The following is an 11,677-nucleotide window of genomic DNA, read 5'->3' as shown; positions in this document are numbered from 1 at the left end:
GTCAGATGTTCAATATTTCAGCTCAATATTTCAGAACGGTTTTCATACCTGACACGGTGCATATATCTACATATATTTGCAGGCATTACCTTCTAACACGGTCCCTTGATCTTCTGTCAAAGTGTCATCAACTTCACTGTGCAAGTCTTTCGGTGACTGCTCGGAGAACCCTGCGTGTGAAGAACGCGGGATAGGAGCTTTCCTCAGCCTCGCAGGTGTCCGGTGTGCAAAAATGCTTGGGACTGCCGTCCACTTCAGCTTCTTCCTTCCATCGATTCTCTTGTCCTCGAAATCATCGCGTGTCAAGTGGTCCTGAGAATGGCATTTTGTTAGCACCGCAGAACAGAAAACACAATAGGAAAATCCGATAAGCTCTACTTTGATACGCCCGCGCGGATCGGAATTACCTGTTCTTCGCAGTTTAACAGTTATTCAATATTGTGTGCAAAGGCTCTACAACAGAAATTAAATACGCCACAGAACTTACCTCGCACAAGCGCGTATTCCTCGTGGCCACGAAGTTCTTGCGGCCGATTCTGTGCAGCCACTGTGACCGACGCGTCCTGTCACTTTTGCCCGTCGGAATGCAAAAAAAAAAGAAAGAAAACGCTTTGCCTGACTCTGTCCGGTTGCTGCACCCGAAGGCACAACATCCTGGCATGGTTGTCCGTAGTTGCTCAGCTCTCTGTGATTCTTTTCACATGCAAAAACAGCAAGAACAACACACACACGTGCGTACCAGCATTGCGTTCCCCGTACACACGGCGGCAGGTTGGAAGCAAGGAGGAGGAAAGCGCACCACGTGACTCGCCTCGGCGAATCAGCGCGGCGGCGGCACGAGGAAAGCGAATGCGATACTCTTCCCCCGGTACAGTGACTCTAGGCTAAATTTCCGGCGGAGTTTCGCCGCGGAGTTACGCCGCGCGGCGGCGCGCGCATAAGCAGCAGGTGGTGACGGTCGCGTCTGGCGCATCGTGGGTTCGTGGCCGTATGTTCGCGCGTGGGCTGACATGAGTAGTGGAATCACGACATGAACGGTGACCAAGTACTGCTTGCACGAAACACAAGCAGAGAATGCTTTTACTAGTAAGCTCCTGGGTGTGCCACTATTTCTTACACTTTTTTTTTGTGTATGTGTATGTTACCTCATTCCAGTACTGGGAACATACCATTTTAGCTGTCCGTTCCTCTCGCACGTATAACACACTTATTCAGTAACTGTGATGTACGATTTTTTCGCTTTAAGAGAAGAACTTTGTCAATCATGGGTGCCATCACTTTCGGTATCGCATAAGCTGTTTCCGGGCATTTCTGTTGCGTACAAAGGTATGGTACTGTATTAATCAGGCCAGGTCTAACGTTTCTTTCACAGGCACCTTGCATTCGGGGGATAGTTACTTCACAGAAAGATTTCAAGCGTACGAGGGCAAGCGCATTTATGCTGCCTGCCTTGTGAAGACACTTCAGTTCCCTAAACACGATTTCAGGGAGGGGCTGGGACTTTTCGCCTTGTTCCTTGGCTTCAACTAAAGAAAAATCGTTAACTTGACCCCTTGTGAGCGCTGTTTCATGCCAGTAATCAGGTTCCAAGGAATAAGGCAAAAACTTACAGAACATCCTGATACCATTTTTAAGGATCAAGTTAGTAGTAAAAGGGTGGGCCGAGACTACGACATGGCGAAACTACAACATGGACCCCTGGGCCCTGCCCCTGAGCCCTTCGCGTAGTTTTCCCCGCGCGGCGCGTGTGCGGAGGGTTGTCCGCGCTTATAACATGCAGAGACATGCAAAGGGGAGTCATGCACAAAAAGTACAAGTGAAAATATATTTATTAAAGTTATTAGTGTCAGGAATTATGTTATGACTCTGTGTGAAAGAGAAAAACTTAGCCAAAAAAACTCTGATGTAGAAGAAACACAATACACGTAACAATACTGATGATGATAATTGGAGGTTTTTGGCGCAAAAGCGACACGTAACAATACTTATTACAGGCATGATGCAATAGCATTGAAGGGGTATCACAATTTTTTATTAGTGATAGTCACGCAAGTTTTCAATTAAGCAGAAGGAGTAGCACATTTTAATCAAAGAATATATTTTAATCAATATGATTACAATCAAAATTAAAAGTTTTATTATAAAAAGGTCCATGGTGGAGTTTTAAATAAAAAGTTCTAATAGATCTACACAAAAACTACAAGTGAAAATATATTTATTAAAGCCAATAGTGCTGGGAATTGTAATGCCAATTGAGATGCCAATCAGGTGAAGGAGAAAAACCGAGCAGAAACCCTTCACGACCTGAAACAGAAGAAACAAAATGCAAGACAGTACATGCGAATAATATACATATTTTATTCACTATACCTAGCCATCCGATTCTGAAAGAAAACATACATAAAATCAAAATTCATCACATTGCTTACTAGTTTAATATTCCAACATGACACAAATAATCAGTTTCTTATGAAATGAATAGCGCAGACATAAGCAAATAATTAGAATCAACACGATCAACACATAGCATTAATACAGAACCAATCCTCCAACATGTAGGGAAATAATAGCTACATAATACCATATCAAAACGAGAAAAAGTCACCACATTTAATCAAAAAAGGTATTCTTAATCAATACGATTAGAATCAAAATTACATATTCTATTATAAAAAGTCTAATATTCCTATACGTGAGAACCATCAGTCCAATAGAGGGAAGTTCCGATAGTTGTATGTAATTAACTGTGAACAGCAGAGACCCTGGAAGACCATGGGACACGAACGACACGAACACAAGAGGAAACAAAATCTATACCACTACAAAGAAGATATTCTTACTCAATATGATTACAATCAAATTACAAGAGAGAGAAACAAATTTAATTACATCAATTTTTGTGATACCTTGCAACAGAAAGTTCTAATGAACCACACAGAAATATCAAATGTGAAATGCAACTCAGAGGTATGAAGCATTCCCATCTTAGAGATTATTTTTACTTATATCAATCGAGTGAACAATTGAAACAAATGCAAGACAATAATTATTTCAGGTAGTAACTTCACAACCCATAGAATATCAGTCGAATGAATACTTGAAACAGAGTCAAAACAATAATTCTCATGACAAATGGATATTATAGCATTCTAAACCAGATAATAAATTTTTAATCAATAAAATGAGCATAGATATGCTTTTAATTAACTGTAGACGAGCACTTGAAAACAGAAGAGACAATTGCTCTACATTGAAAAGATGGACAGATTTTGTACTCTCTACCATAAGTCATGGGAAGATGAGATAAAAAACTGCTTCGAAAAGGAAGAGCCGCGAAACGATTCCATTATCGCTGCATTTGAATACGTCCTAGACATGGTCGTATTCGGAGAAATGGTACAAACTGCAGAACTGAAGGTGCAATAATTTATATGCCGAATCTACAATACTTATAAAAATATCTGCACGTCAACATCGGAAGGGCCACTGGGATTGATGGCGGAGTTTTTGAGGTTTGCTAACGAAGAATTGAAATACACTAGACCAGATGTAATTGTAATCATTGCAATGGGCATTGCATTCATCAAGAAAGCACTCGGATCAAAGTATCATATACAAGCAGTCTATATCGCACAATTCATTACGGATATGTTGAAATTGCACATATCTGAGATGGACGGTACATAAAAGATTGGTTGATTGAAAAGGATTGATATTTTCTATATACATATATCATAATGTGAATTCTCTATGTTGTGGATATTAAAAGTTACGAATATTTTCCGAACGAAATTTACTTAAAACTCGAAGAAAGGGTCACCCGCGTGGACGAAGACGTTTCGGCAACACGCCGGGCCGCGTTTCCCCAATGTCCTACCCGAAACCGAACGCGATTCTGCGCCGGACGCGTTAACGCGGTACCGTACGCGAGCGTGTTGTTTTTTCCCGAAACGGGTTCGTCCTATATCAGGTTGTATGGGTTCCATACAGATTCGTATGGATCCCGTATGCATACATGTCACCCCCATACGCATACATATGGCCCCCGTACGAGGTCTTATGGAGCCAATATGGCGTTCATACGGGTACCATACAAAGTCATACGGTGTCAATATGACACTTATACGGGAATCCTATGAAGTTATATAGGACCACATTCCACATCTCTTTCTCCCCCATGATGCATATGGCAGCAACATGGGTGCCGTACGACTTCGTATGGGACAACATACACATATGGAGGAATATGATACTCATATCTGTCTTGTACACATATGATACACATACTATATGCGACACTAGAATTGCATATAACACACATAAAATCTCTATATCTCCCTTGGTGCCATACACAACACACCAATCCCACGTTTGTCTCTGAGACCTGATGCGCCAGGTTGCGAATGCGTCCTTTTTGCAAATGAACATTAACAATTTTTGTTGAAGCATATGCTGTTGTGGCTGTGCTTTATAACCAGCACAATAACTCTATTAGTTGCTCATGCGCCAGCAACACCTCAATCCAATCCAATCCAATAACTCGATATTTCTCAGCAAGACATTGTTGTTGTTCTGTTTTCCCAATGGCCCCAGTTGCATGATGAGACAAAACACAGCATCCACTATTTTCATACACAAATAAAATCACATATGACGGGCAGATGACGATTCAGATGGATGACACAGAATACACAGAGCATAAACACACGGAATGCTATTTCAATGTCAACTAAGACCTTAAGCTGAAGACAGTTCAGACGCGTCAACACCTCCCCTCCCCGAAGTTCAGGACGAGGTATCGGTTGCTAATATGGCAAGAAAGACACTATAGACAAAGATTGCACCACCCTACTCACAGATCCCGATAACTTTTGCTGCGTGAAACGTAACCCCCCTCCCAACCCTTGTAAAAATTTTTTGTCCATCCTTTTGAATGCCAACTGAAAAAAGTCCAAATTGTCAATAGATAACCAATAGAAGTTCTGTGGATTTTGTTTGTCCAATCCTTTGGAATCTTTGGAATTTCATTGGTTATTTGGGACGGACTTCCAATAGAAATTTTGCAAAAGGACTTCTTTTGAAATAATTCTTTTGACATTCTTTAACTTTCCTTATGAATATCATATGAGTTGCTATGGAATTTCTTTTGCGCCTTAAAGGCTTTTCTTTCAATTTCAGTTATTCCCTCCCCCTATAATCCATGTATAATCCATGCACTGCGGGCACCTACTGTATAGAGCATTGTATTGGGGCGCGACATCTACATGCATACATGCAAGTAGGACGACAAGTTCGAAACGGAAGGGATTTATTTATGATTTCGATTTAGGTATCATAGACGACAAGCTTTCTTTGATATCCCGGAGGCCGGTCGTCGTCTTCTTGCATGTGTACGCTGCAAAAGAAGGCAAGAATATTAGTACATAACCAAAAATGTACCTTATGAAACGTGGAGGATTATTGTAGCCGTCCACAGAGAGCAATACAAAGTCACAAGGAACACTACGGTGTTCCTCTTCACTGCTGAGGCCTAATGACAAACCTTTGTCGATTGGTGTACACCGTCGTGTGCCCCAACTGATAGTCACTAGGCTACGTCGGTGAGTATTCACTGCCATGCACTCAAAACATTAATTAGCCTTTATTTAAGCCTCACTATATACAGTACCAATATTTGAACTAATGAGGCACAAACATTTTTTAAATATATTTTAAGAAAAAGTGATGGAGACCATGCCAGCACCGTTCAATGGTACCGGTAATGAACTCAGTGATGGAAGTGGTTCATGCCATTCAATTTTGTGTGCAAAAGTAAGTAATCAAACTATCATTTTCTGCGAGGCTCCACCTGTAATTTTACAATTTTTTTAATTGTACAATTTTTGTAATTTTACAAAAGACACAGGTGTCTGAAGTCATTTGTCAGACTGAAACAAATGTAAGGCCAACTGAAGCAAATTTAAATCGAATGGCTGTGAACCAAAGCAAACCTGGGACAGAATATTTATAGGGCACACAAAAACAAAAATGGTTTCGGTGCAAGGGTGCACATGACACCAATTATGGTGCATTATGGCGCAAATGGTGCAGCACTTCCATCACTGAACTACAGCAAAGGAACTTACATTCACAGCTCAATGTGAATGATGAATGGGAGAATGCTGGCCTTCTGTTGTGTTCACACATGTGTACTTTTAGGAAGATCAACCACAAGCAGCAAGATGTTTTACTGACACTACCAACAGACACTTCCAGCGTTTTGTTGATGCTGCCAACATGCCAAATGCAAATTAGAATGACTCAATAAGATAACATACACATAATACCCAGGACCCATAAAAATACACACACATAACATACCCAGGATGGCCTCACGCCTTGTCTCATCGACTGCTGGCTTTGTTACTGCATTCTGGTGCGCATTGCACGGTTTACCATACAGTGTTCTTCCAATCATTTCCTCAGGATCGAACAGTGCCCTCATCAGAGACCGAACAAGTCTGTAACGAAAAAATAAACATCCATGAAGCATGACAGGGATGCCACAGTTAAAGGAGCATTAAAATGACCCACAACAGTTTGTTAGTTTTTCATTCCTTGTCGTAGCTTGGAGCATAAGTTAACGCCCTGAAAATGTCCTACGGGTCAACCCACGCTGCACCTCGTGTGCGGAACAATATCAAATTTTTCGCAACACCTTTCGCAACACCATTTCCAGCATTTAGGATGCTTTCGTTGGACTGCACTATAACATGCTCCAGGATCTTGTAACTGATAGTGTGGCAGACAACGCTGCCGAGAAGCTACTCTCTAGTCGCCTTATCCTATCAGCAAATCAGGTCAGATAAGGACGGCTGTGTCACAGTCTTGGTGTGTGACCCTCAAGTACCTTAAAAACGCTCACTGGCTGTGCTACCTGTTGCAGGTGGATTGTGATTACCAATGACAGCACATAGCTCAATTTACGCCACTTGAACACACGGGGAAAAAGATTTCGCGATATGCACAGTATCTGAGCGCTCCTTTAAGGCTAGGGAGCAAGTATGCATTCTTACTTTGTTCCGTCTCATTTAGCTCCCCGCTCTATACGGTGCAGCACACGAGCATCAATACAGACTCCAAGACCTATGTCCACCTGCAATTGAATATGGTTGCACATTTATAGATAAGAAGGCCACACTCCTGAGGCACTGGCACATGAGTTTAAAGTAGCACAGAAGTCATCTTTAACACCCAGTTTTCTTCCTATAAAACTGTTAAGTTTGCCAGTAAGATGCACCATGCGAAGTAATTTACACCACAGACTCATAATTTTCGCAGAAATTGAATTTAAAATACGCCGCAAAAAGCGACCGTGCGCAACGGTGGTGAAGAGCAGTACCAGCCTGTGATCTGCCTGGAACCTCGCGCTGACGCTATAAGGAGAACGCTCACTGATTGGCCTAGAGAAATGTTGTCTGCTACTCCGCTGTCGTCTGCTACTCGGCTGTTCGGGGTTCTGATAAAGCCTTTCTGCTTGCTCGGTAATGCTTCGGCCGCTCCTTCTATCCCCAATTCTCCGGGAGAACTGGCAAAACAGGTTTACGGCGGCAAAGGGACAATGCGCTGACCCCGACTGACCGGCAAACCAGAACGAGTCTCCTTATGCCGTCATCGGTGACGTGCCATCATACCTCCTCATCCTCGTTATAGCTGGAGTGGCGAGTTAAGGGTGAAGGCGCGGAGCTACGTTTATGTGAGTTTTTTTCTGGGAAACAAAATTGCACACATCAAAACATTTCGCGCTACTCGGTATAATGACACACACACTTTCATCAGATGTCTTAATCTGAATTTTTTTTGGATGGCCCTCTGTACTCCTTTAAATGCATACAAACACAAGACCAAGGTATAGAGCTAATACCTTTGCTGCAGTACACACTGCAGAAGCCTGCTGAGTGGATGCTGCTGTGATGAGGTCCTCCATCTTCCCCACCATATTTGCCACTTCTGAACACCGTACCAAGGTATTGTTAAAAAAGCACTAATGTACGGCCCTGTGTGCACTAAATAGGAATGGCTATCTGCACATCGGAAAACATGAATGTGTGCCGAAAAGAAAGACCTAACCTGGCACTTGCATGCCGGACTGCCACGCGAATGAAAAATGTCAACACGCAGCTGTCACCTGCTACGAATCAGGTAGCCTAGAACAACACTTGCAATTTAGAAATGACAACTCATATAATCGAACGTAATTTCATTCCACCTAACTCAGTGGGCCCAAAAGTTACAAAGTGAATTGAAGCGATTCAAACCAGTACCTTCCACACAGAAATAAACCAGCCTGCATACTTAATTGCATAATGATCTGTCGCCTTACAATGGAACATGGCAGGAACACATTGCATACTGCTGTTTCCTTTTCGAGTGTGTACCGTAAACAAAAAAAGCGGTCAATGAAACAAGTTGGTAACATACGGTACTTCTCCTTCGCCTTTCGAAGCTTCTTTGCCAGCTTGGCATTGTCACGTGTCAGGTCCTCGACCTTCCTTTTGTGCTCCTGGCAACTGGTGCAGGGTTCTTCCTCAGCCTGCACAGCGAACAGTAATTAACACTTGTAGAATACGAGAATCTGTGGTGCCCTATATACCACGTGTCTGACTATAATCTCTGCAGCCCATTGTACGAATAAATCGATAAACGGAAAACTGAGACGATCACTGTGGTACTTGAGTTAGAAACAGGTTCTACTCGTGGTGTAGAACCTGTTTTTAACTCAAGTAGCGCTAACAGTGCCTCAGTTTCCCATTTATCGATCTATTCGTGCGATGGGCTGCGGAGATTTCCGTCGGACACGTGGTATATATGCTATGCTATGCGTGGTGCTATGAGAATATGAACCACAGGATATATTTTTCTGGCTACTATGCTTTGTCTTGCCGCTGATGAAAGAACATTTACACGGCGCACAAGAATGAATCAATAATCATCTCAGAGTATAAAATGAATCAAACGAAGATAGTGGTACTACATATATCTGCAACAACATTCAGGGCTTTCAGGATCTTCAGTCTTTTTCCTTCCAGCACATCTGGGGACCCTGTAGGTATAACAAATCATTCACGTTACTGCCAATAGCATTACCACATGCCTGAACACTAGCAGATCACAATTTCGTGCAGCAAGCGTATTACTGTGTGGCGAGGACAAGAAGAAAACATTCAGCGCAAATTTAGGGGAAAGAAATGAACGGACACGAAATGTGTCATGCTATCACCAGTTTCAAATAAGAACGTAGGTCAGCCTGCAGTCATTCCACAACCACATGACCAACTGATGTCTTTAGTACGCTGATAGTAATAACAGGAGGAGAGCAAAGAACACGTAGGCATCGCCCAGGTTTTGAAGCTTGCTTTGCTCTTTTGCTTTAGTTTTGAGAACTTCAAGTTGCCTACTCCACGCCAACACAATTCACAACGTGTCTTCCACGCTTCCATTGCCGGTGCCGAAAAACATCACAGATGCACATAGTAGCGCATAAACGAATGCAACAAGAGAGGACTTTCCTGCAGCTACAATGTAAGCCTCACTTTGGTCGGGATCCTCGCTCCATCGAATAAAATATCTTGTCCGTTTGAAATCCGCCACGCTTCCCGGGTTGTGCAGGATACTTAGCCCTACCTCGACTTCCACAATGCTTTCGATAGGGTAAACGTCAAGCATGTTCAGGTTCGGTCACTTCACCAAAATATGCATGGTGAGAAATAGCAAGTTCTGACCGCAGAAGACTACAGATCGACACAAGCAATGCGGCTAATGGCCTCGCACTTCCAATCTCCCTCCTTCCTTCCTCCTGCCTTGAACCCGGACGCTGCTTGGATCGACTTGGTAACTTATCGGATATCAATCCAACTCAATCCTCCCCATGCTTACTTCTGGCTTAGAGGCTTCTTAAAATACATTTCAACCATTATGAAACCGCAAGGTAACTGCAAGTTGAGAAAAAGAAAACAATAGCAAATGATAAACGATAGTATCGAGATAGCCCGCACCAGAAGACCCGCGTTCAGCAAAGAGAAGCCAGATATCAATCCACATCCATGTACATAGCCGGCTGCTGTTTGGCGCGGCCGCGAAGTGGTGATTCTCAAATCCTCATTCAGCGACCCTTGAAGAGCACCTGTACAGTCTAAGCTGGTACAATGCGCAGCTACGGCCATGGCAATCTTCTTTTTAATGTGTTGGTTGCGCTGTCAGATAAGTATTCACCGTAGTTAGGGGAAACCGACGGCTCCTCGAACTGGGTATGCCGAAGCGGGCATACCGTGAGTGGGCGTTAAGTCCAGATACTCCAGTCTCGCGAAGTACGCTGTGGAACTGGAAGAAAAGGGACACTGAACTCTGAGAACAGCCAGCCGCTGAGACGCATCAACACCTTTCACCGGGAAAGGGTCATACGTGTGAACCTTGCGGCAATTGCACCGAGGGGCCTCACTTCCATTATGAAGGTGAACAAGCACGTCCCAGTGTCGACGAGAGCGGCGATGCGGGGGATGACAGATCATCTGAATAACGTGGCATCGCAGGAGTCAACGTGGAAGGGCACGAGCCAAGCAGGAATCAGTGCTTGGTCACTGGCAGTCGTGGATATGTTCCTGACAGCAACACGGAGACATTTCCGACGACCAGCGTTTCTGATGGTTCCACAGCTAGACCGTACACACAACACGACGAGCCCGTACCTGTAAGTGCCAGTGCAGTGCTTGTGCGAGTTCTCTGACCTCATACGTGCATGAATGTTCAAATTATGAGAACAATGGATATACAACCGAAACTGTTCTGGCTGAACCTTTTTCCATTCCATGCATTCTATGCATAAAGGCCAGGAGATAAGGTGATAATGTTGCTTTGTGTTCAGTGTGAGACAAGGAACAATTTTCACTCTTGTACAATTAATTTTAGGGCAATTATTCCATGCAATTCCTTCATTACTGTTTCGGCAACTTTGCCATGCCAGCTAACCCTAATGCTATCGTGTAATTCAGTTATTTGCAACTGCTTATACATTCTTGTGGATGACTGGATTTTCAAAGATTAGAGATGCCCGTGTGCTTGTAAACACTGAATTCATTTCAGCTAATTTGACATCATGTTATGGTGCTAACACCCAATAAATCCAATATCTTGTTTCGCTTCGTAGGATGAACAGCTGTACCCTGGTGCTCGCATAACCAGAGCCGAAAGCATCCTTCTCCTGATGGGCCACACTCTCAAATATCACAGTTCGAAGGAAGCAACCGAGAACCTCCTCAAAGTGGTTGAAGCGCATCTTCCTGAAGACACGTCCTTTCCATCGACAAAGTACATGTTCTTTAAACATTTCCTCACAACTGGACAGTCTCTGACAGTGTGCCAGCTTTTTCTGTGCCAGCTGCTCAGACTACATGTGTGAGGACACCACTGATTCCCCTTTGTTGGAAGGTGTGACATGTCAGAAGTGTGGTCACAGCAATAATCGAGACCAGTGTTGGCGCATTATGACCTTTGTTGTCAATGCGCCATTAAAACTTCAATCATCATCATCAATAATCGAGACCAACTTTTCTCAGGCGGGTATTATTTCATTTCGATTGACCTTGAAACCCAATTTCGTGGCTTTGTCGAGAAGTTCGAAGGAAAGTTCACAGCCCGCCCA

General features: G+C 43.3%; 1 long non-coding RNA gene across 1 annotated transcript; it reads right to left on the bottom strand.

Annotated features, from left to right (window-relative positions):
* Positions 1-5,361: 5,361 nt before the first annotated feature.
* Positions 5,362-7,129, bottom strand: LOC135386935 (uncharacterized). The gene is made up of 3 exons (XR_010420724.1): positions 7,056-7,129; positions 6,361-6,500; positions 5,362-5,395 (listed from the first exon to the last, which is right to left on the bottom strand). It is a non-coding gene; the product is annotated as an uncharacterized LOC135386935 (long non-coding RNA).
* Between the last annotated feature and the right edge of the window lie 4,548 nt (positions 7,130-11,677).

This window comes from Ornithodoros turicata, chromosome 3, assembly GCF_037126465.1.
Source record: "Ornithodoros turicata isolate Travis chromosome 3, ASM3712646v1, whole genome shotgun sequence".
Lineage (NCBI taxonomy): Eukaryota > Metazoa > Arthropoda > Arachnida > Ixodida > Argasidae > Ornithodoros > Ornithodoros turicata.
The sequence above is the reverse complement of the archived record's forward strand: the minus strand, read 5'-3'. Positions and strand labels throughout refer to the sequence as shown.